The sequence below is a fragment of the Anabrus simplex genome, chromosome 7 (genome assembly GCF_040414725.1).
Source record: "Anabrus simplex isolate iqAnaSimp1 chromosome 7, ASM4041472v1, whole genome shotgun sequence".
NCBI lineage: Eukaryota > Metazoa > Arthropoda > Insecta > Orthoptera > Tettigoniidae > Anabrus > Anabrus simplex.
In genome coordinates, this window is record NC_090271.1 from 341,720,818 (window position 1) to 341,744,594 (window position 23,777).

The window sequence follows — 23,777 nt, forward strand, 5'->3', positions numbered from 1 at the left end:
GTTAAGTTTTGGCACGGTGTGAAATGAACAAAGTTTCGAAAGAAAAACACCAAAGTTTCTTTCTTTAAACAATTAAAATTTAATTAATAATTCATTTGCAAGAACTTGACAATTGATTCTTTTTTTTTTAACTTATGGTGCACCGTTTAAGGCAAATTCAATTAACAAGACAGAGATTAATTAAATGAATTAAGACTAAATAAAGTCAAAACAATTTCCACTGAAATGAGGGACGTCCTTTAAATTAAAACAACAATTAACATTAATGAATAAATGAATTAAAGAAGAAAAATTATCACCTGGCAGAAGCCTCTAAAATAAACAGTTTTTCCAGCAGATTAAGTGCAAAATTTTTACAGGATTTCTTGTCTTTTAATTTATTACCAGACTTAGTAATGAGATTCTCTCTAAGAAACCAGATCTCAAGGGGACTACAGGACGTAGACCGAACGCCAGTCCAAAAACCAAAAGAGGTTAACTTTAAATAGGTCACCAAGACGACCCAAAGATTATCAACACTAAGAACGAAGTAGCTCCAAACCCGCACAAATTTATCATCAAACACCAAGATTTAAGAGTAAATCACTCAGTCACAAGGACCACGCCCACTTCAACACAATTACATATATCACTAATACAGAGCAAAGGTAAGAGCAAAACAGCTCAAACTTCAGGGCACTCCCCTGTCAACACTTCAAATCTTTTATTTTTTATTTTATTTTTTTAATAATCATCCCCAAGGGCGACGGTTGCCATGGAGACAACAAACAAGAGCTATGGAACTATAAAAAGAAAAAAAATTACATTCGGAAAAGGAAAATCAGACATGGAAAATTAAAAGAATAAAGAGATTCTCATTTCCTGAGAAAATCGCGTGGTCTCAATTTTTACAGCGGACGACTACACATTAGCAAAACTATGTCCTGGCTTATTAATAACATATCATTTACATGATCCTAAACAGAAATAAGATTTACAACGAAGCCATTTCTCACAGAAAAATGCAGAGACATAAACAGATTTTAGGAGAATTCTTCCTGCGGTACGGAGGCTGAAAAGTGCAGTCAGTAAGCTGAATAGTTTTCACGTTACAAAATTTCCAAGTTCACTAGAAATGAAGATCTATCAGAAATGATATTCGTAGGACGGCATAATATCCGCTAATTTAATTAAGATTTTGAGATGAGGCAATCCAGCTCCAGGAGGAAAAGAAAGTAGTAATAATCTTGAAGTAAACAACTTACATTTTGTCCTTGAGTAGAAGCTAACGCATGGCGTCAGCCGGGATCTTTAAAAAGGTAGAATTAGCAAATAAGCTGCGGACGTCCACTCCCAGAAGAATAATTAACAACCATTGAGGGCATTAGCTCCCATACTTTATGAATTACCCAAGCATTCTGAGGTATTTTGATGCTCTAGAAATGAGCTTTCGCAAGACACATCCAACATCCCTGACAGATGACAATGAACTGACTTCACACCACCAAGGCGATGTACAGCAGAAGATAGTTGGAAAGCGGGCAGGCCTATAATGACACTTGCTCTACGGCTGGTCCGACAGCAGACCAAAATATAACATGAGATAGTAGGGAAAATAAATCGCATATAAACGATGGAATATTACTCCGTGGACAGAGAAGATGCAATTAACTTTAGCGACATAAGTTGCACAGGAAATAAAATTAGAAGCGAGTAGGAATAAAATTCCTAAGTGATACAGATTTCAATGGCAAGTCAGCCAGGCCTAAAATGTAGTGGAGAAAGGCTAAAAGCGTGTCCCCACTGGGACATACTGATCAGTACCATGATATAATTTTATCTCACATAACATTTTATGCATTTCACCACTTTATATATATGTTATCACATTACACATTTTGCTCATTTGATTAATTTTATCAATTTACGACAAAATATTGTTCTTGGATATCAACAAATAAAAAGTATACCTTATTTAGGCTAATGATGACCCACACAGGGTCGAAACTAGTCCCTTAATACACTGTAATGTATACATAGGCATTACAATTATTGTGCAGTATTGAGTAGGAGGATTAAAACTTTGTCAATTAAATTATATGTGCCCAATTATCAATACATGGCGACACTGCTGACATTCAGAAAGTATGGCAGATTAAGGAATCGATAAAATAAATGAGAAAACAGTAACAGCAGCAGACAGATGGCTTTTCTGAATGATAAGAGAACTATGGAAAAAGAGGAAGACCATATGACAGGAAAAGTGTTTTCATTTTAAAGTAAAGAATCAGAAAATGAAGGAATCAAAGATGTACCATTATTATTTTGGTGTAATAGCCAACTTACATCACACTTCATGATAAAACTGCAAAGCACAAGTGTAATGCTAGCACCGACACAGACAGTGTTGCCAACTTAGCGGATTTTCCACTAAATTTGGCGGAATTAGGAGACTGTCGGCGGAGAAATATATCATTTAGCGGACAGTGGATTTTTTGGCGGAATTCTACATTTATTATAGCGGAATTTAGTGTTTTATCCAATTTACGTTTAAAAAAAAAATTGTACTCCAGTCTGTCTCTGAGCTATTCCGTATGTCTTGTCAGGAGCTAGCAGTCACATGAGGAAAACATGTTATTTTTATTTGATGGTATGAGATCATGGTATCATAAATTTGTAATGCGTGGGGAAAGGGTACTTATCTCTTAGTTGACGAATGACGACAGATAATGAAACTGTGAGAGAGTAGCATTTATATTTATGCTATCAAAGAAGACCATTAAAGAACTGGCCTGTTCTGTGCGAAGCCCTTGAGGTAGGGGATTCACCTAGTTTGCACCCGGTAGTAACACGCCAACAAGTTTTAGCTCGGCGCCTCGCAGGCAGGGGGTAATCTCAGTGAAACTCACAGATCAGGTGAGTGCAGACATTTACTTTATTATTATTATTATTATTATTATTATTATTATTATTATTACGTCCGGCTCCATGGCTAAATGGTTAGCGTGCTGGCCTTTGGTCACAGGGGTCCCGGGTTCGATTCCCGGCAGGGTCGGGAATTTTAACCATCGTTGGTTAATTTCGCTGGCACGGGGGCTGGGTGTATGTATAGTCTTCATCATCATTTCATCTTCATCACGAAGCGCAGGTCACCTACGGGAGTCAAATCAAAAGACCTGCACCTGGCCAGCCGAACATGTCCTCGGACACTCCCGGCACTAAAAGCCATACGCTATTTCATTATTATTATTATTATTATTATTATTATTATTATTATTATTATTATTATTATTATTATTATTATCATTATTGTTCATTTTTATTGCTCGTTATTTGAGATCGGATTTCTTGGCGGAATTTTAGCGGATTTTTAGTAGTATTTAGCGGATCTTGAAAATATAAGTTGGCAACACTGGACACAGGCAATGCATTTATTTAATTGTGTCAGAAACATAACATTTAACATCAGATATTAAAATAAGATACATCCAAAAAGTGGTACTACAAGCATATCATTTCTAGAAAAAAGGTAATATCACATCACATGGGCCTACAGTGCACGCTTCCACATGGAGATGGTTCATGATCTGCTCTTCAACGTATTGGCATTGTGTGGAGTTGCAGGTGAATCCCCACTTTAGCACATTGGTCTTTGATCTGCCAACTCCAGTGCACAGCCTGTTGAGTGGCTTTCATGTTGACCAACTTTCCTCGTGACCTGGAGGGAGGCTTTCAGAAGGTAGGTACCATCCATTCTGAGAGGTAGCTGTATCTGGACCGCCATGGATTTACTCAAACTTTTGGAGGCGGTTCATTGAGACCATCTATTGTCCTTTCTTTGGGCTACGTGTCCTGGAGACCCTTCTGTTCCCTTCTGGAAGGTTTGATACTGGCTCAGTCCGGTGGTATTTGAAAGTGCAAATGAAGAGAACATCCTCGTAAAAAATAGAACACTGACAAAGGAAAATTATTTTTCAAAAACTTTTTATAGACAACGAGAAAATCATACGTCATAGTGAGGAAAAGTGCTGGGAACAAGAACATTTTTTAACTTCTGTTCAAATGAATAGATATATTTTTAAAATAGGTTAAAAGAAGTAAATCCATTTATTTCCCATTTCACCATCCAGACTGATTTTAATTATTTACAATTTTTTTTTAAATTCACGTAGATTTTAAGCAAAACAAGATACTCATTAAGATGTTTTTAAGAAGATAAATATACTTTGTAATTTCATCTAAGCATTTGAATACAGCTGAAGATGTTCCAAATGGAATGAAACACGTACTGTAAATGATTAACTGATTTGCTTAAAGTAAATAAAATGATACGAGCAATGAAGCTGATATCTTGCAATAAGTGGTACGTTCCGAGCTGTCAGTGGAGAGATGGCGTGAGTTTGACTGGTGACTTTAAAAGTAAGGAAGATCACAATATGAAGATAAAGTTGGAATTCAAGAGGACAAATTGGGGCAAATATTCGTTTATAGGAAGGGGAGTTAGGGATTGGAATAACTTACCAAGGGAGATGTTCAATAAATTTCCAATTTCTTTGCAATCATTTAAGAAAAGGTTAGTAGATAGGGAATCTGCCACCAGGGCGACTGCCCTAAATGCAGATTGGTAGTGATAGAAGTCTCCAAAAACTATTGACATATCTATATTTTAGGTGCAGACTGTAAAGTAAGGTAAGGATGTACTGAAGAAGCCTGCTAATCTGAACCAATGTGGAAGAAAAAACTAATTTAATTAAACATTTTTAAATTGTAAGTGTACAAAGTAGCAAAATTAAATGACGTATAAGATTCACTGTCTGTTTTGCTTAAAAATAAATATATATATGAAAATACCATGTTAAGAAATTTACTACAGAAATCGCGGGATTCATCAAAAAGACATATTGACTGACTTCCCACAGAGGGATAGATAGGTACAGTGCATTGTCAAGGGCTTGATAACACCAATGACTATGCATTCTGCGTTCAGTCTTCCAATGAAACCTGCATTTTGGCCACACACATTTTTCCTGCCTGTTACACATTTGAGCCAAAAGAAGAAAGTTTTATTTCTCAGTCCCATGAAGATATCCTCACCTGTTTTTATACCATACAAATTAATCAGAATTGCAAGTTCTTTGGTAACTTTGAACTCTCTGCTAAAAAAAAAAAACAAACCCCAAACCTTGACCCACATTACATCAGTGACATTTTCAAATCCATTCAGGGCATTTGAAGCTTTTTCTATTCAGTGGAAATGTCTTCAACTTGATGTGCCACTTTGTTTGCTGAAAAGCTTATTTATTCCTTAACACCGTTTGATTTGGTCAGGAAACAGTTCTTCTGCCACAATTAAAAAACGTTCATTTATATATATATATATATAAACTGCAGAATGGCTTGCCTCCTTTGGCATTTGCTATGGTTATTTGTAAAATTGCTCTCGTAACAGCTTTAGTTTCTTGTACAAGAATCATGGATATCATCGTTTGTTGTAGAGTTAGAAATTTGTTAGTTTTCTTTCACTTCAACAGTGTGAGCCATGGTCAACCCAAGAAGACATCTAACAGTAAATTGTAATGTATTTTTTATTACTTTTCTTAGAAATGTGCACCATCCAACGCTGATGTAAGAATTGTTTGTTTCTCTACCACCAGCAGTATTTGTGTCTGTTGTTAGCATACTGCATACATTAAAACAAAAAGGGAGAAAAAACTGGCATAAATTTCTAGGGGACCAAAAACAGAAAGATAAGTGGTTAAGAGCTATGTTAAAAAAAAAAAAAATGAAATCAAATATTACATCACACTGTTTGGTAGTTTGTAAAGAAAATTATTTCAAAAGCAATTATAAAACAAACTGTAATAGGAAAATTCTTGAGCCCAGTATTATTCCTTGTTTTATCCTATCGAGATGAACCCCTGGGCAAGAAATATTAGGTGGATGCACAAGTCCATAGTGTTTGGATATAAGTTGGTGCCACTGAGATAGCTAGGAGCTTGTTTATTTCTAGTGCTTTGGATGTGCTGTGAATGTTGAATTGTCAGAACAACAGTTGAAGTGGCAATACAGAGGAGCAAAAGAAGCTGATGTGGCTGTGAACAGGAACAATGTTATCTGGGACAGAATGGCACAAAAGTTGTTAAACGGGATCACTTGGATGTGTAAGATGACCTACCATACGTCAGTCAACCCGACTGTAACCAGTCCATCATCGTGCAACATTTGCACCAAATGTGAAATGGGAGTGGGTACCATACAATTTAAGCACAAACAACAGTGCGTAACCATATGTGCATCTTTGCTTGATTATTATCCGATAGCTCACGAACAGCATCAAACATCCTTGTTATGGGTGACGAGCAATGATGCCTTTATGTGAAATTAAAAAAACAAAAAGAGTGGGTGAACCCCAAAAATAGGTAAGCCCATGTCCAAAAGCTAGTGCCCATCCATAAAAAGTCATTTTATGCATGTGGTGAGACAAGGAGAGTATCGTGTTCTGGGAGTTGGTTCCGAGAAACATAACAACTCGCTGCCAACCTCTGTTATCAAGAACAGAGATGCCTTGTGGCCACAATGCACGACTACTGTTCCCGTTTCTACCATCAAGGTAATTTGCCCCAGACTAGTCAGCCGATCCCAGGCGTGCTCAGTCCGAAATACGATAAAAATAATGCCCTAAAATACATACACCCTGGATCTTGATGGGGAACATATAACTAAATACGGACACGGTGAGGTCAACTAAAACTACAAATAAAGCAAGGCGAAGCATGATGTCAGTTTTGGAGGAAAATCTGTTTAATAAAAATAAACAAGATAAATATTTTAAAAAAATAGCAAAGTATCAAATAATCAGATTTACATAACTCAGATTGTTTTTTTTTTTTTTGGCTGCATAAAGTCCATCTTGAGAATCAGAATATTATACAAATTCACAAGCATGCCGACACACATACTTAACATATCAAATAAAATTTTTAAGTTTAAAAAAAAATTAATGTTAACACACGGGCTTGCATGCTCGCACCACGCTCCTGGCTTTGCTTTTTGTTAGCACTTTTAACTGTAGATGAATACGTTCCCCATTTCTGCACACTTGACATTGCAGTGGGGTCCCTAATCTTAAGAAAAGACGTGATCTAATATGCAAAAGGGGTGGGGGGAACTAACCTAACTGTACAATATATAACACGCTGAGTGGTAAAACATCCTACGCACAACATATATACATCCTGGAGTCATGAGCAAACAAATCCGAGCTCCAAGCTCCCTGCAGAAATTGCGACATGTGCTGCCGAATGTAGATGTTTCCTGCCAGTTACCAGTACTTAATAAAAATGGAATATTCACTGTACATTCAAATAAATGACTGATTAATTAAATGAGCACTTCAATAAGGGCTCACTACCAACCAGAATGAAATCAAGTGTTGCTATTACACAATGATGTATGCCTGCACGCTGCTAATTATCCAGGAGCTTGGTTGGGAAGTTCTTCCACAGCCTCCTTATTTCTTGATCTTGTCCTCTCCAATATTCATTTGTTCTATTCTTTATTGAACAAAGGATGTTCTTTTTATAATGACTTGTTGATTTCTTTAAAGCCAAACCAGCAGATTTTTTCAGGTGTGAAATTGTTAATTTGTCCCTAGCATTGGCAAAAAAATTGTTGATAATGCAGGGCATTATATTACTGACGATGATCATTAGTGACAGTAGTGTACAGTTTGTAGTGCCATTGAATGCCATTAAATTTGTAATAATATTAACATGTCTTGTCACAGCTATAATGCTACAGATGTGCGACCCCTAATGAAAGGATAGAAAGAACACTTGATGTTAGTTTTGACTATTCATTAAAACTCATTCACAAATAGTTTCTTCCGATGAAGATATTTGCAGCAGTGGAAGTTCTGATTTCCAGTTTCAGTAGCTGCTGCAAGAGAAAATTATGATTCTTCTACACTTGTAACATTCCAAAGAGAAAATAAGCTCCTTAAAACCCAGAATGGAAATCTGTGTGCAGGAACTTGTTGAGAGATTGAACAAATGAGGTCATTGTTGGTGCTGTATTTATTTCAAATTTTGTGGTGGCCTTTCAGCAAAAATTCCAGTTGCTTACTTCTTGCAAAAAGGTCCTGGCTTACCAAATTCTGACTAGATAAATTATTACAGAAATAGGAAAATTCAGGTTCTCTGTTATTTGCTTAGTAACTGACAACCACAAAACAAATGTGCCAATGTCAATAATGACATTTTCTGATGGGAGCAATAGGAAAAAAATTCAAACAGCATCTAGTAGATTCTGAATGATCTCTCTTCTTTTCTTTTGACAGAGCCAAACTTTGCACACTCAGCTGCTAGAAAAAATAATGCACAATCATACATAGGATATGTATGGACTATAAATATTTTGTATGAAATGTAGATAAGTGTGAAGAATGTGAGGTTTTTGAGTAGAAAGCACGTTTAACAAATGAACATGAAGAGGTCAAAAGAACTGTTTTAACTATAGTTAGTTGCAGCACTTGAAATTCTTAAGGGATACCCTGATTAAGTATACGAGGTAAAAATTATCACATGTGCTCTTTATGATAGAGATGGGAAATGAGAGCACAAGTCTCGAGAAGCATAGCATGGAATGATAACACACTGTGATGTCTCAATTGGGAGAGTCAGGAGATAGCACATGCAAGCAAAAATAAAGTAGTTAGAAGGTCTGATTTACCCCATTCAGCTTATGAGGAGGATAGGGCAATCTGTTATTTAACACTACAAGGACTAACAGCCTGTAACATTGAGGCTACATGGCATTCCACTGATGCAAGAGCGATAAACGGATATCACTTGAAAACAATATTCTCTCACCCATGGGTAACTATGCAAATATAAAGCTTGAATTATTATTTTACGATCATGATTATTTTATTTTTTTATACATCGAGTTGAGCCTCTATGGACTGCGTGGTAACAATCAACTTCATTTTAGTGTCTAGGTCTTATTTTTGTTCTGGCTTTGACTTCCTGCTAGTATATTCTGAGCCCAGCGACGAGTGCCTGTTTATGCTCTTCAGACAAAGGTCTTCTCCGTCTTCTGGAAGTTGATGCCATTTTGAAACCTTGATAGTTGTTCACCAATCTTCTGAATGCATTCCTGTCAGGAATTTCTTGGTCTGAAATGCCAATCTGCCTCAGATCTTTTTTGCATTCCTGGAACCATCTCGGCCTTGTTGCCTTAGATTGAATAAAATTCCATATTATTTTTATTAGTTGATCATCAGTCATCCTCAAGACATGACCGTAAAGTAGTAGTCGTCTCTTCTTAATTGACGCTGTGAGAGGTTCCGTCTTGCTGTATAAATCCTCATTTGGTCTCATTCGCCATTGTCCATCAACCCACCTATTACCTAGGATTTTTCTTAGTATCCTGCGCTCTCTTTTTTCCAGACGCATATAATCCCTCAGGTTTTACAACTGTTTTATAGTGTCGGAACATGGCCCCTATACTCGTAGACTTTTTATTACAGATATTCTTTGTCATTTGGTATTATTATTATTATTATTATTATTACTCGTATGTATGGCTATTAAGTGTTGCATCCAGTTAGTATTTGTATTATTATTATTATTATTATTATTATTATTATTATTATTCTGATATGATCACGTTGTTTTGAGGTTATGGCATGAAACATGTGCTGTACATAAATATTTATATGAGTTCAGTTAATGTAAATACCTGTAAATTAATATTATAATTTATTCTTACCCATATATATAATTTGTAATCCATAATTGTGAAACACACTGTAACTTTCAGAATGGTAATGGACAAGAACGATAGAGAATATTCTGTACATTTTAATCTATGTATTAGGCACTCTTGAATTTTCGAGTAGGTATATTTTATAATATAGCTTTCTAGAAGCCTGGCCAAGCACATACATAAGGAGGTGGTCTTGATAGTAATGACGAGTTATTAGTTACAGAGTTATTGTTTAGTAAAGTTATGGTGTAGTAAGAGTTAACTGACATGCCAAGGTCACCAGTCGGTAGTCATCTGTTTCAAGGTTGTAATCTCCATGTGCAGCAATTGGCTTTTGTCAAAATGGCGGCTTTGTTGATGTTCTCAGAGTGAAATGTTTTGTTTGTGATACTGTGATTAAAGTTATGACTAGATTGCGTGCCAAAAGTCTAGATTAAATTCCAAACCTCTCCGCAGTGCTCATATGGAGTGAGCGCATATGACGCTGTTGATGGCGATTCGTCCGTCGGATGGAGATGTTAAGTCTTGAGCAGACCCCTTGGTGCTATTTGACAGGAGTAGGCTATATGCCGGTACCGGGTCCCTCTCCCTACTATCATTCATTTCATCTGATTAACTCCTCTGATGAGGTTAACGTCAGGAAGGGCATCCGGTCATAAAAACCCGCCACGACAGATTCATCTCACCTCATACCCGACCCCGTAAGAAAACGGGACAAGGGTTGGACAAACAACTGTGATTAAGTTTATGTGTGTGTTAACTTGTAAATATATATGAATAAATAACTGTACCAACTGAGAGCATCTCGTGTGAGTCTTTGTGGATACATTACTACCAATATTAATATTGCGTAAACTCTGAAAGTTAGAGATGACAATTTAAAAAAGGGGATTTACATGCATTTCTTACTAACAGAATCGAAATCCATAATTTTGACGGGTGCAGGTTTTATTGTGAATTATTTTTTGTAATAATTGTTTTCTCAGCGAACTATGTATTGTGTTAAAACCTGTTTCTGGCTTGTGTGTACATTATTCAAACGCCAGAAAATCTCAACAATGAGCGTACCGTGTTTGTTTCTCTCTTTTTTACTTTTTCATATTTCAACATTAGTTCTTTCAAATAAGTCAGCATGTATGGTCGAAAGAGTTCATCAGATCACAATGGAGTTGATTTGCTAAGAAACATTTCACACTGCAAGTAACTGGTGCCCGTGATGTTCCTTTACAGAGTGCAGGACTCATCTGATAATTGCAGTTATATCAAAAGTCAGAACATTACACCATCAACCATGACTCAAGATACAAGAGTAGGTGTCCGTGCCTGGAATAACATCAAATGGGACTATATGGATGGTGTCTTCTGGAAGAAGTCCTGGAAGGTGAGGCATGCAAAATGTTACCCAAGAAATGTCTGGACCAACTGGATGGTGTTATGCATCAACTGATCAGGTGCCAAAATGGATGTTTTTAGATTATTGCACCATCTGGTAGCTAAAGGTGTAAACTTTACATAGGTTTTTGTTTGGACTTTTATTCTCAATATGATTTCATGGGAAATGGATTTTGACCAAACTCTCAATCATCATTAAATTGAAGTTTTGCATCAAGTGACCCACCACCATTTCCGAGTCTAAATTATGCATCAAATGACCACACGAGCTAAATGTAGATTCCCGCATAGCAGATTCCCGCACAGGTTTTCTTCCCTGCGGCATACGCTCAGAACCTAAAATCCTCCGATATGGAAAAATCGAAGTTGGATGAAAAACTGGAAATGTTTTGTCTTGACTTTGAAAAAACATTGCCATTGCCCTGTATTCCCACAGATGTGTTTTTTTTTTTTTTTTTTTTTTTACAAGCGCCAGTTGTGGTTAGACTATATAACATAGGGATTCATAGTGGGAAAGAATAATAAAGGTCATTGTTATGTCTGGTTGGAAAGAGAAGCAGGACGGGGGGCCTCAGGAGATTGAATCCTTCAATCAATCAATACTGATCTGCATTTAGGGCAGTTGTCCAGGTGGCAGATTCCCTATCTGTTTCCCTTCCTATTGGCCGATACCTTCAATTTTCGATGCCGGGTTGAGTGGCTCAGACGGTTAAAGCGTTGGCCTTCTAACCCCAACTTGGCAGGTTCGATCCTGGCTCAGTCCGGTGGTATTTGAAGGTGCTCAAATACGACAGCCTCGTGTCGGTAGATTTACTGGTACGTAAAAGAACTCCTGCGGGACTAAATTCCAGCACCTCGGCGTCTCCGAAGACTGTAAAAGTAGTTAGTGGAACGTAAAGCAAATAACATTAATTATTATCAATTTTTGAAGTGTCGGATCCCTTCCATTTTTTCTCTCCGATTAGTGTTATATAGATGGTGTTATGCATCAACTGTACAAGCGACTCATGGAAAACGTGCACAAAGCCAAAGAAGTCATATTGTGGTCAGATTCTTGCGGAGACCAGAATCATAATATAAAGATTGTTCTACTTCTGAAAACAGTTTTGGAACAACACCCTACCACTGAAAAGATTACACAAATATTTCTATTTCCAGGCCATAGCTTCCCTCCTAACGACAGCGACTTTGGAGATATAGAACGTGTTTTCAGATTTCAGCAGCGCCTCTATACCACTAAAGACTACATAAATGTAATGAAGATGTGCCCAAAAAAGAACCCACTTGTTGTGCACAGAATGACTGGACTGGATTTTTTTTTTTAGTACAGTTCATTTGGAGAAGCACACTGTAAACAGGAAGACATGCACAATCAGTGAGAAGGTAAACTGGCTGCATGTGAGAGAAATAGAGTTGAAGAAAGATAAACCTTTTAGCAATTTATTCAAAATGCATTTTGATGCAGAACACACTGTTGAAGTGAACAGTAAGAAATCTAGTTAGTCATGGCTTCAGAATGAAAATGGATCGGCTCTACATGGTCTGCTCACTCTGTTATGGCCCAATGGAAAACCAGTTTCAGAAGCAAAACTGAACGACCTGTGCTCTCTCATGGAGCTAATTCCCAATGATGCTAAGGCTTTCTATAACGGCTTGTTTAGTGATCCTGGAATAGACCATGATATAGATGGGTTTGATTGTGGAAATATGGATTTTGAACTCGAAAATTCTTAAAATCCTGCATTATATTACACTTGGAGAAACTGTGTGTTTATGATGCCTTAATACTATGATCTACCAGTGTAATTTCTGTACAACTGTATATTCTAAAATTCATGTTTTCTATATGTGATGTTGTATGCTGTTATGTATAATTTAATCCTGTACTTAAATAAGCAATAAAATTAGTTAACAAGTACCATATTTTACACTGCACTGAATTTTTAAAAGTCACATTGATCACTAAATAATGACAATTTTATTTGTTGGTCAAGTAACAAGGGTAACCGCAATAAAGCATCAAGTGACCAAGCAACATTATCTCAGATTACGACGGTATACTTCAAATATCCCTAAATTGAATACATTAAGAAAACTTATGTTTTTATCTTCATTTTGGAATATAATACCTCACATTTAATAGGAAATATGAATTAATACAAAGGATTTTGCGTTTGTGTCAATATCTCAAAATCTACTTTTGGCGCTTGGTCAAGTGATGCATAACACCATCCAACTGTAATATCTCCGTGCATGGAGTCTTCTTGTAAATTATAACAATTGGAAATATCAAATCATGCACTGAAAGATGTGCTTGCAAAAAGATGTAGAAACGTTGGAACCTCTAATAGGTCTTTTCTAGGCAAGGGGTGCATGTGGAGCCAGCAACTTTCCAATCAAGTCATTGTGGTCTCAAATATGGTCCACCTTTCTTCTCCCGTACCATCAGCACAAATATTGAGGTTTCTTAGATCTGATAATAGTTATATCCACTATGAAAGACTAAAAGCAGACCAGTTTGCAGCAGCATCGCTAATAATTTGGAAATCAATGGTGGAGAGCTGTCCATTGGGCTACAAACTGGGTGATTACATCACAGTTGATGAGCCGTTGTCCCTTCACACAATACATGATCAACAAGCTCAAGTTCTGTATCAAATTTTCATTTGCGACAGATGCAGACTCCAAATACATGGTAAGCATATTTCCGTATGTAGGCAAGGATGAAGAATGACCATCGGCTAGCTCCTTGTCAGAGAGTGTGATGTCAAGACTTCTGGAACCATATGCAGCTAAGAGAAGAAATGTAACCTGCGATAGTTTCCTCACTTCTAAGAACCTTGCAGATGGACTAAAGCACAAGAAAACAGGTCCTGTTGATACACACACAAAAAAATTAGAAGAGAGGTGCCTGCCCATCCCTTGTACAACACTGATTTATAAAGCTGGTAATACAACTTTAACATCTTACCAATGTATTGGAAAAGAATTTTCTCATATCGAGTTCACTCCATGAAAATGAACAAGTGGTTGAAATTCTATAATGGAACTAAATGAGGTGTGAAGGTCTTGGACAAAATGGCAAGGCTCTATATAGTGAGGTATGTCTGCATGTTGTTTTGAATACAGCAGCGATTAATGCCTGCATTTTATACACAGCAGTCCCATCAACAGTACATCTTCAAGTTGTCCGAGGAACGTGGAACACCTAACATTGCAAAAAAATATTCCTCCTACAGTCCACCATATGGCTGCTTCAGAAGAAGGAAACATTTGGAAACCGTGCTGAATGCCAGGGCGAAAAGAATTCCACAAATGACTGTGTAGCGTGTTGTCCATGCATTTGTGTGTGAAATGTCTTCCTTCTGCAGGTGGATTTCATTAATGTTCAAATTCATGTGTATTTTCTTGTATCAAATTTAAATGAGAAATTGTACAGAAATTTGATTGTATCATTGCTATACTACGTTCAAACATCTGACTTTGATATGGCAAATTATTGTTTAAAAATAAACACACCATTAAACTAGGTACGGTACGTAGGAAACCTTGGTCCTTCGTAGTGTTAACTGAGCCTGAGCCTTTGATTTATGGTGGACAGGGAAAGATCTACACCCTGCTGCTCATACTTTATGGAATGTAATATTTTTAGTGCACACTGATCATCATCATCTTCTTCTTCTTCTTCTTCAGGTTGATGATGATCATCATCATCATGACTATTCTAACCTTTGAGTCTGCTACATGGAAAAGCAACAATGTGCTCATTTTGAACCGGCTCTTCAAGTTTTTCAGGAAGCCTCTGTTGTCCTGTGTCGCCAACTGTAGGATCCCGTAGTTTTCATTCTGCGTCATGGGTCTAAAATGTTCTTAATGGAAAGGAGTATTTCACCTCAATATTCCTCCCTCTTTCAGTGCACATTTTGAACACTTTCGGCTTCTTGCTCAGGGCCTGGGTGAGACTCCACACAATACATAGCCCTGGGCCCTGGTACTGCGATTGCTGAGGAGCTGCTTCATTTTAATGGTGTTTCTAGCATGCTCAATTCTTGGCCGAACTTCCATGGTTCATTAGGATCACTCCCAAGGTACTTGTAGTGTCGAACACGAGTCTCGTTGGCTCGAGCCCACCCCTTCCCCACGTGAATATGGTGGCCCCGGACCGCGATGCAAGACAGAACTGTTACTGACGAATTCACACAATCATTAATAACACAAGGCTTGAACTCCAATACATGAAAGCAAATAATAATGGTAAGACTGCAATACTAGGATATACGAGTTTATTGCTCCATGCAGAAATGTTGAAGCAGTGTGAAGATTTTCACTGCATGACTGCAGAGTTTTAGATATGTTACTGGTATTTAATAAATGTATGAACAACAAATTCAAATATTTCCAACTGTTTCTCTAAGATTTCTTAGACGTGAAAGAGACTTGAGACTTTAGGCTGCACAGTGAACACAATGAGCAGTTTGCACCCAGACACTGTTTTATTGAAATTTCGTCTTCTATGAAATAGTGCGCTTCATTCACCATTCCATCCGAAACTTTCAGAAAGCCTAGAAAACTTTCTGTTGCACTGGATGTTAGATTTTTCAACCACATATTGGAAAATAATTGATTATGTTTCAACGCAACTCGAGTGGTTCTCAATATAAGAGAATACAAGCAAAATTCTTTGATGTCTGAAATTTTTTTTTTCACTCTGTTCTTGTAACATGCCAATTCTGTATTTCTGGGCTCAGATAAGTAGCTTGCCTTTTTCTTCCTTGCACATTAAGCAGAAAAAAGTTGGACTGTATCATTTAAAGTTCTACGATGGCAAGAAAATTTCCTCTACGACTCTCCCGATGACCTATAAAATAAATGCCAGGTTACATGTGGCTAGAGTAAGAGTTCCATCAATAATTCCTTCCTAAAATTTACTTCATTCCTCAATTCAAAACCCACGAAATCTAATATAACGAAAGTCATCCTTTCTCCTTTCGTGTCCTATTCTTCAAGTGATCGTTCCTTTAATAGGTTTTTCCTCATTTTGATAATGATGTTCCTTGTCAATATAGGCTGATGAAAACACCACTGTCACCAGTTAAGCGATGTGGACTAAGCAATAAGAGTCTGGTACGGTATAACTGTACAGGACATAAATTGTAACTTTTATTATGTACTATTTATAGATATTTCCCTAAACTGCCATATCTCTCAGTGTGAATAAAATTATTTATAGCCTAAAGTGTAGCACCTTATTCCCTGACTTTAATTATAGATTTTCATTAAATTCTGTTGAGCCATTTTTTTGGGATGCACATACATACAGAGATGGCGGAAAATAACGGCATTCTTGATAGTTTCAGAAATATATGGCTTCATCCTGGGGAATTCACCACAAATATTACCTCCATCTAGATTTCTCTTGTTTCAGATGTCTGATGAATCTGATTCAGCACTTTTAAGGATCGCTTCTGTGTAAGTTTAATGATTCATCCCCACTCCTAAGCTGTAAGTACTTTTAGATGCTCAGATCAATGTGTATTCTCTGTTGTACCTATCTCTTTTAATCGCTGCCCTTACTCCGGTTAATTTAATGGAAACTCTTCAACCTATAGACAAACACACCACACTTTCAGCTTAACACGCCCAAGGGAGCTAAACTAACTCACAGCAGGTGACATTACTGTACTGTCCCACCACTGCTCAACAAGTGTTGTTTCTGCATACGAGCGAATTTGTGTTATTGAAACCACTGTTTTGCCACTTTTGGCAGACTTCCCAGTAAGTGTGTTAGACAGGTCCTCAATCAATATCTGGATGCGTATGGACCAGTCGTCTTACCTGCATGGTCCTAGCAAGTGCATTAGTGGAATTGCTGCTGAACCATGATGGTGCACCACCGCATGTAAGCCAATGCAGTGCACAAGCATTTGGATCAGCGCATGGGGGAACACGGACCCGTCAATTGGCTTGCGAGATCTCCAGACCTTAATGCACTGGACATGTACGTCTAGGGAGATATGAAAAACAGGATCTCCGGGAATGTATTTTTCAAGCAGCAGAGAATATTAAAAATAACTCTGGTGCATTGGCTTGAGTGCGTCACAACTGATATGGTGGGCACTTTGAACAATCGCTCTGAGATTCTGCATGTTAACTTCAGCCACACAGCTGCAGTCTTGTGTATGCGTTGATGTTTATGTTCCGAATTTACACACACAACCTGTTTGCAACATCTGTCCCTCTGTTTCCCACTGCTGATACGTCGCCCAGCTGGTTTACCTGCTTCTGTTTAATATATAGTAGGGACCTGTAAGCAGTACATGCTGTTTCTCCCAAACCATGTCACTTAAACTACACTTTTTTTCAGATCTTTCAGCTTATTCCGACATAGGGAAGCATACATTAACGACTGACTAACCCTATCTTCCCATCCTGTACAGTGTTTACACTCAACTTTGAAAAAGAAAAAAAATCCTTGACTTCCCCTGACCAAAATTTTAGGTTTACCATCGTAACCAGATGCCTCAATGAAGGATGTTAAGTTGGCTGCACTGGATGTTTTGTCCAGAAAAAAGAAAGCAAGTAAACATACCCAGCCTCTACCATTCCCATAACTCTTTCTACTTCCTGGATTTCATATTTCTCAATTTGTTCTTATATTTGTTTTACAAACTTATAAAAACTCTACTGCAAACATTTACTTAACATATTCTGAAATGTTTTAGTCCCTTAGCATGCTGACCCATATTCCTAAAGTCTTGAGGAACACTAATCTGCTAAATAAGAATTCCTTTGCACCACATCACATCATTCAGCGAAGCCAGTCTTGCCACTCATATGCACTGCTTAGCCATAGCAGTATTATTTCTCAAACTTCAGCAATTAAAAACTTGAAACAAATTTAAAAAATATTATATAACCAAAGTAGAAATTATAATATGAATTCACTAGTAAGTAAGTCAGTTGGCTCTGCCGTCCAGGTCATGTGGCTTGCATACGGGATATAGTGCGTTCAGCAGCCCTGAACATGGTTTTCCGCAGTTTCCCAATTTTCAAACCAGGCAAATGTGTTGGGGCTATACCTTACGACCACGGTCCCTACACTGTCCAACCCCAATGTTGCCATAAAACCAGTCTGTTGGGGCAACCTGCTTCCCACTGCTACTCATGACTATGCAGTGCTTAAATGAGCAGATTTTGACACCCTGAAACAGAGGCTTGCTTAATGTCGCAACAACACAGATAGGTCGCGACGATGGAATACGAAAGGTTAGGAGTACGAAGGAAGAGACGGCCTTAATTAAGGTACAGCCCCAGCATTTGCCTGGTGTGAAAAATGAGAAACCACAGAAAACCATCTTCAGGGCTGCTGACAGTGGGGTTCGAACCCACTATCTCCCGGCTGTGCATCCCTAACCACAAGGCCAAATTGCAGGAGTTTGCCAAACAAAACATTTACATTCAAAGGAAAACAATATGGAGGTTATAACTAGGTAAGGAAAGGGCAACTATTTGAGTGGAGGTGAATATGGTTGGGTGCGAGAAATTACTTCTGCAGATTGAGACTAGGCGAAAAAAGAAGGTGGTTCAAAACTGTGTAAAGCTAACAGTGCAGGATGAGGGCAACAAGAACGTTTAGATTACTAGTGAACGTTTTGAAAAATGCTCTTCACAGACAACAGCGCTACAGTTATCCCTCATTACTTGTTGATGCAATAAAGAAGGTGGAGTTAAAATAGTACATTGAATGGCGGAAGTGTCATATCAGGATTTTCTGGAATATTATTAATCAACATTTCATTTTAAAATGTTTGTATTTTGAATTGCCAGTCCCATGGTGTAGGGGTCAGTGTGTCCGTCTCTTACCTGGAGGCCCCAGGTTTGATTCCTGGACACACCAGGGATTTTTACCTGGATCCGAGATCCACTCAGCCTACACGATTGCAATTGAGAAACTATTCGATGGTGAGATAGAGGTCCCAGTCTAGAAAGTCAAGAATAACAGCTGAGAGGACATGCTGTGCCACCCACACGACATCTCGTAATCTGCAAGTCTTCAGGCTGAGCAGCTGTCGCTTGGTAGGCCAACGCCCTTCTGGGCTGCTATGCCATAGCATTTGCTTTGGTTTGTATTTGACATAAAAACAACACTGTGACAGATGTTACAGGAAAATTTCATAGAATTACCATATGCACAGTACAGTATATTGGTTAAAAAGTCTGAAAATTATTGCTGAATATAATATTTGATATACAGCATACATTAATCCTTTTTTTAAATGAATCAAGCTTTTACTGCAGTTTACAGATTTAACAGCTGAATGAATGGCAATGAGGTGATTGTACGATTCCTTTGAGAAAATTCTCTCCAAAATAACACACAAACAGTTTACACGTGCTTCAGCTTCTTTGACAGTGATCTTTCGCACTAGCTCAGGCATTCCACTTTCATTTTCACCATCGCTTGAACATTCTGGTGATTTCACTCAGTCAACAATGTCGCCAGTGGAAAATTCCTGGAATACAGCCTCTTCTTCGTCCATCGCTATGAGAACTTCTATTGCAATTGTTACTCCATCTGGTATGTTCTCTTCTTTGTCTGTCCCTATGAGCACTTCTGCTGCAATTGTTACTTGATCTGGTACGTTCTCTTCGGCTGCAATTGTTAATTAATCTTGTATGTTCTCTTCCTCGTCCGTCGTTATGAGCACTTCTGCTGCAATTGTTACTTGATCTGGTACGTTCTCTTCTGCTGCAATTGTTACTTAATCTTGTATGTTCTCTTCCTCGTCCGTCGCTGTGAGCTCTTCTGCTGCATTTGTTACACAATGTGGTATGTAAGGAAGAAGATCAAGGGCATTCTCTAAAGCTTGGACTGATTGGTCTTCAGATGCACCAATTAGCTCGAATTTTGTGACATGGCAAATAGTAAAGAATGAGTAAGACCTAATGATTCTTTGAACAAACCACTACAAACAACGGCTGCACACATGAGCACGATCGATTGGAAGTTATCAAATAGATTTCATTATGATTAGGCAGAGATTCAGAAACCAAGTGGACTCTGACCACAACTTGGTGTCTGAAGTGAAGAAACTGAAGAAAGAAAGAAAGAAAGAAAGAAAGAAAGAAAGGAAGGAATGCAAGGATATGGGCTCTAGGCAAATTGAAGGGGAAAAAAAGAGTGAGGGTTTGTTTCAAGGATCATGTTGCACAAGGACAGAATGAAACTTGAAGAAAGGTGAGATCAAGTAAGAATCAGTGGATAACTCAGGAGATACTAGACCTGATTGATGAATGGCCAAAGTACAAGAATATAAAAAAGAGGCAGAAAAGAATGCAGGCAATTCAAGAATGAGGAAGATACAAAGGTGGGTCAAATACAAACTGAAATTTGAATGTAAGCTGCTGTTAGTAATAATTCTGAGGCAGGGCTTTGGCAGGATGTTGGTGGGGGTGTCTGGAGAAGCGGTTTGCATGCGCAAATGATGGAGAGCTGGGCTGCTTCAGTATGCTGTGCGTGAGCAAGAGGTGCACAGGTCTGTTGCACAATGGATCATTATCAAATTGCTCACAAAAGAGGGCAACAAACCTTCCAAAATTTTGAAACAGCTCCATGCACAGTTTGGGGAAGAAACACTTTCGCAGACTTGAATGTATGAGTGGGCTAAAAAATTTGTGGCAGGAAGAGATGATGTGGAAAATCAACCTTATGAAAGGAGACCGCGGACAAGCATCACTGCAGACAATATTGTTTCCATTCACGACATCATTGGTGAAGATCGGCAAAGTTTTTTTTTGCAAAAAGTTTTAGCTGTAATAATAAGTTGCGGAAGTGTTCAAAACATCATCCGAGATGAACTCCATAGTCTGCCAGGTGGGTTCCTCGTCTCCTCAACCAGAAAGTTTGTCAGAGACTCCTGCGTCGCTACAAGGATGAAGGAGAGGATTTCTTGAGTTGTATTGTGACATATGATGAAAATTGGGTACATCATTACACCCCAGAGTCAAAGCAAGTAAGCATGGAGTGGCAGCGAAGAGACGAAGGAGGTCCGGTCAAGGCCAAAACACTCCCATCTGCTGGAAAGGTGCTTGAACCGTTTTCGGGGACTCTGCGGGTGTTTTGCTGGTGGATTTTCTTCATGAACAAAAGACAATTAATGCAGCCTATTACTGTTGCCTTTTGGATGATGCAAAAGCTACGTATCGTAACAAGAGAGACTGGCAACCGATCCAAAACGTCATTCATCTCCATGACAATGCAAGGAAACAATACTGCCACTTTAACACGGGAAAAACTGGAAGAAATTCACTGGACACCTCTGAAACACCCTCCGTACAGTCGAGATTTATCGCCCTGCGACTACCATTTGTTTGGACCACTCAAAAAAGACCTAGGAGGACAGAGATTCAATGATGATTCAAGTATAGAAGAGTTCATGCGCAACATACCTCTTCTTTCTATCAGGATGGCATCAAAAACTTACCAATCCGGTGGAGAAAATGTGTATTGAAGGCAGGACACTATGTAGTGATCTATATAGTGTGTTTTTGGTTGAGACAATAAATTTATGGTTCATGGTATGGGTTACTGTAGTCACATCCTAGTTCGTGAACCATGGGCAACAGCCGAGTGGCCTACTAAGTGGTCCTGAGTCGGGATACCAGTTGCTATGGAATGGAAGTGGGCATCTCAGACACATTCTGAGTCATGGCCTTCCTTGTGCTCGGACGGCTAGGACTATACAATCCTCCAGTGGTCCCTAACCCATTAGAGGAGAGGTCCTCACCTGGACTATGTGCAAATAGGGTAACATCCTGCTTCATGAATTTACCGAGTTCAGAACATTTTAAGCAAGCCTCAGACCTATGGGAGTAATGGAGTCGCACTCCCATTTGACAGGCGAGGGGCTCCTTGGAAACAACTTGGCAAACGAAATGGAATTCGATGGGAGATATCAATATTAATGGGGCTTATGGAAGAAAGTAGAACTGCCTGAGTCAGCAAAGAGGATGCATCTGGATGTGCTAGGAGTAAGTGATATTCGGGTAAGGGGAGATACCGAGGAAGAGATAGGAGATTATAAAATATACTTGACGGGTGTTAGAAAGGGAAGGGCAAAGTATGGGGTAGGGCTGTATATCAGAAATTCCACTGCACGCAATATAGTTTCTGTTAGACACTAAATGAGCGAATGATGTGGGTAGATTTGGCAGTTGGAGGAATTAGGATGAGAATTGTCTCAGTGTATTCACCATGTGAGGGTGCAGATGAGGATGAAGTTGACAAGTTTTATGAAGCGTTGAGTGACATCGTAGTCAGGGTCAACAGCAAGGATAGAATAGTGCTAATGGGCTATTACAACACGAGAGTTGGAAATAGAACTGAAGAATACGAAAGGGTAATTGGTAAATGTGGGGAAGATATGGAAGCTAATAAGAATGGGAAGCGTTTGCTGGACTTCTAAGCTAGTATGGGTTTGGCAGTTATGAATACATTCTTCAAGTAAAAGGTTATTCACTGCTACCAGATCCATAATAGACTATATTTTAACTGACTTCGAATTCACGAAGTCTGTTAGGAATGCACAAATTTTCTGGAGATTTTTTGATGATACATACCACTATCTGATCTGTAGTGAACTAAGTAGGCCTAGAACAGAAAAAATGCCTACAAATGAATAAGAGTAGAAAATCTCCAGGATGAGGAAATAGGGCAGAAGTACATGGATATGATTAGTGAGAAGTTTCGAACAGCAGACAGTAAGCAGGTTCGGGATATAGAAAGAGAATGGGTGGCATACAGGGATGCGGTAGTAGAAACAGCAAAGGAATGCCTAGGAACAACCGCATGTAAAGATGGGAAAAGGCGAACATGTTGGTGGAATGATGAAGTGAGAGCAGCTTGTAAACGTAAATAGAAGGCTTATCAGAAATGGCTCCAAACAAGGGCCGATGCATTCAGGGAATTGTATGTAGATGAAAGAAACAGAGTGAAACAAATAATTTTGAATCCGAAAGAAGTCATGGGAAGATTTAGATGCTAACCTGGAAAAGCTAGGTCAAGCAGCACGGACACCTTTCTGGACGGTAATAAAGAATCATAGGAAGGGAGGGAAAAAGGAAATGAACAGTGTCTTGGGTAATTCAGGTAATTCATAATAGATCCGAGGGAATCACTGGAGAGGTGGAGAGGGGAATATTTCGAACATCTTCTCAAGGTAAAAGGTAATCTTCCTGGTGGTGTCACAAACAACCAAGCTCATGGGGAGGAGGGTAATAATGTTGATGAAATTATGCTTGAGGAAGTGGAAAGGATGGTAAATAAACTCCATTGTCATAAAGCAGCAGGAACAGATGAAATTAGACCTGAAATGGTGAAGTATAGTGGGAAGTCAGGGATGAAATGGCTCCACAGAGTAGTAAGATTAGTATGGAGTGTTGGTAAGGTACCTTCAGATTGGACAAAAGCAGTAATTGCACCTATCTATAAGCAAGGGAACACGAAGGATTGCAACAACTATCGAGGTATCTCATTGATTAGTATACCAGGCAAAGTATTCACTGGTATTTGAAAGGGAGGGTGCGATCAGTGGTTGAGAGAAAGTTGTATGAAAACCAGTGTAGTTTCAGACCACAGA